Genomic DNA, 3,914 nt, shown 5'->3' with positions numbered 1-3,914 from the left:
TTGGATGGGTAAGAAGGTGGGTATGCGGTGGGTATAAATCTCTATATACTAGAGGCTACGATAGGGACCGAGAGGAGGAATTGGTTTTGGTCTCCCGATAAAATTAAGCATCCCGTGTTCGCCCCGAACACACAACTTAATTTCATCAATAATAATTCATTCCACTAAAGAACTATTATCGAACTACCGCACCAATCCCAAATTACATTTTGGGCTCCTTCTTATTATGAGTGTGTTAGTCTCCCTGTGTTTAAGATAACAAATGTCCACTAATTAAGTAAGTTACTGACAACTCACTTAATTAATATCTAGCTCCAAGAGTAGTACCACTCAACTTCATCGTCATGTCGGACTAAGTCCACCTGCAGGGTTTAACATGACAATCCTTATGAGCTCCTCTTGAGGACATTCTCAACCTAGATCACTAGGACACAGTTTCCTTCTATAATCAACAACACACACTATAAGTGATATCATTTCCCAATTTATCGGGCTTATTGATTCATTGAACTAAATCTCACCCATTGATAAATTAAAGAAATAAATATCAAATATATGTGCTTGTTATTATATTAGGATTAAGAGCACACACTTCCATAACAACTGAGGTCTTTGTTTCTTTATAAAGTCAGTATAAAAGAAACGACCTCTAATGGTCCTACTCAATACACTCTAAGTGTACTAGTGTAATTATATAGTTAAGATAAACTAATACCTAATTACACTACGACCTTCCAATGGTTTGTTCCTTTCCATTATGGTCGTGAGCTACTGTTTATAATTTATAAGGTACTGATAACATGATCCTCTGTGTGTGACACCACACACCATGTTATCTACAATATAAATTAATTGAACAACTTCATTTATCATAAATGTAGACATTTGACCAATGTGATTCTTATTTCTAGATAAATGTTTATACCAAAAGCTAGGCTTTTAGTATACACTCTAACAATCTCCCACTTATACTAAAAGACTAAGCTGTCATATCTGCTGCCATACATCTGATTCCCAACCCTTCAACATGTCCATCAAAAGCTCTCGCCTTAAGGACCTTAGTGAAAAGATCTATAGGTCATCATCTGATTCATTCTAGGCAGCAACAACTTCTCCTCGTTTATACGATTTCTCGTATTGGGTGGTACTTGCGCTCTATTGTGTTTACTTGCCTTTATAGACTTATGGTTTCTTCGAATTTGCTACTGCACCAATATTATTACAATAAATTGTAATAATCTTTGGACAAACCAGAAATCATATCTAAGTCTATCTTGAGGTTATTGAGTCATTCAGCTTTTATGGCTATCTCAGAGGCTTGCCATATACTAAACTTCTATGGTGGAGTCCAGAAAAACACCTATGCTTATCACTCTTCCATAGTTATGACTTTACCTCCTAAAGTAAACACAAAACCCCGAGGTTGACTTATTATTGTCCCTATCCGATTGGAAGTCAAAATCCATGCAACCCACAAGGACTAATTTAACTGCTTTGTAAGCTAGCATATATTCTCTAGTGCCTCTAAGGTACTTCAATATATGCTTTACTGCAATCCACTGTCCTTGTCCAGGGTTACTTTGATATCTGCTAACTATGCCCTTGGCAAAACAGATTTCTGATCTCGTGCATAGCATACATTAGGCTTCCGACAGCTGAAGCATAGAGAACTGCCTTTATTTCCTTTATCTCCTTTGATGTCTACAGAGACATATCTTTAGATAAAGTTACTCCATCCTAAAAAGTTAAGAAACCTTTCTTGGAGTTTTGCATGCTTAAAACGAGCAAGGATTTTTCTGATATATGAAGCTTGGGATAAGTAAAATATTCTTTTCTTGCGATCACTTATTACTTTGATCTCAAGAATATATACATTCTCCCAAGTCCTTTATATCGAATTATTTGGACAACCATACCCTTACTTCTGACAACATTTTGATATTGTTTCCAACTACCAAAAATGTTATCTACGTATAGTACAAGAAATACCACCACACTTCCATCACACCTTTTGTATACACAAGACTTATCCGGTTACTAAATTCATAGACTTTGATAAACCGGATGTTCTAAGACCTTGAAGTTTTACCTCAGTCCATAGACTGATTGAGCTTGCACACAAGATGCTCTTAGCCCTTTGCAATGAACCCTTCTGGTTGCTTTATATGGATGCTTTCTTCAAGACTTCCATTAAGGAATGCTGTCTTGACATCCACTTGCCAAATAGATAAAAGAATCCGGATAGAGTTAAGCATGGCTACCAGTGAAAAAGTTTCCTTTTTCATCAAGCCTTGCTTTGAAAGTTACTACCTTCCTGTCTATCCCTCTTTCCCTATTATAGACCTTTTTACACCCAACGGCTTTTACACCATTTGGTGATTCTACAAGCTTCCAGATTTTATTAGAATACATATATTCTAATTCTGTTATTCATTACTCTTTGCCAAGATATTGCATCTTTATCTTGGAGTGCTTCGTCATATGTCCGGAGATCAGGTTCATGTCCTCCAGGGATCGAGTCCAAAAACTCTCCCAAAACATGAATCTTTTTAGGTTGCCTAACAACCCTCCCACTACGACAAGGCACTTTCTGTAATTGTGTATCATTTGTGATACGTGTTGCAGTTTCCTTGTGGTATCTCATCTTGTACAATTGGTACTAGATTAGACATGTCTTTTATTATTTCCTTAATAACAAATTTTCTTATGGGCACACGGTTTATTACATAGTCCTTTTCTAAAAATCGGTCATTGATGCTAACAATGACCTTCTGATTTTTAAGACTATAAACCTACTTTCATTTCTCTAGGATAACCACAAACAAGTGAATTCCTGTCCAACTTATCATTGTCTCTCTTCAGCATATGTGCTGGACTACCCAAATCCGAATATGCTTCAAAATAGGTTTACGCCTATTCAGCAATTCTATATGAGTAGAGAGTTCTGACTTTGGAAGGTACTATGTTCACTTCCGTTTCCAGAGTATATCCTTAAAATGAATTTGGTAAAATAACTCATCATCAATCTACTTATTTCCATAAGAGTCCTATACCTTCTTTCTACTACATCATTCTGTAGAGGTGTACCAGGTGCAGTTAGTTTGGATTGAATCCCTACTTCTGATAAGTGACTCCTAAATTCTCCCAAGAGGTACTTGCCACTATGATCTCACCATAGTGTCTTTTTACTTTATCGTTTCTCCACATCAGCCTAGTACTCTTTGAACTAATCAAAGTACTTAGTCTTGCGGTACATTAAGTAAATTTATTTGTATCTTGAATAGTTGTCTATAAAATAGACGAAATATTCAATACTACCTCTTGTCTGGATAGTCATAGGATCACACAAATCAGAATGAACCAATTTCAACATATCTTTGACTCCATACCCCTTAGACTTAAAAGCTTCTTGGTTATTTTTCTTCCAAGTAAGACTCGCAGGTTGGAAAGATTTCCACTACCAATGAACCCAAAAGTTCATCAGCTACCAATGAATCCTACTCAAGTATAACCTAGCTTTAGATGCCAAAGATATAATTGGTTTATTTCCGAAGGTTGCTTTCTCTTAAAATTAGAAGATGTGTTACCAATTTCCATTTGTTGCATCGTGGAAGTTTATTGGATTATAAATTGTCAACCATCATACTAGAATAGATAACTTTCCTATTTTTCTTGATAACAACTTTGTTATCAAAATAGACATAATATCTATAATAGTTTAGAAACTGAAATCAGGTTCTTTCTAAAATTGGTACGTAAAGACAATTACTTAAAATCCATATTTTATTCTTATCAAAGGATAAACATCTCCCACTGCAACAGTTACCACTTTTACAGTAGTGCCCATGTGGACGGTGATTTACCTTTCATTTAGTTGTCGGGTTTCCTGGAACCCTGCAATGAATTGCAGACAT

The sequence above is a fragment of the Zingiber officinale genome, chromosome 7B (assembly GCF_018446385.1).
Source record: "Zingiber officinale cultivar Zhangliang chromosome 7B, Zo_v1.1, whole genome shotgun sequence".
NCBI lineage: Eukaryota > Viridiplantae > Streptophyta > Magnoliopsida > Zingiberales > Zingiberaceae > Zingiber > Zingiber officinale.
This window is presented reverse-complemented; position numbering follows the sequence as displayed.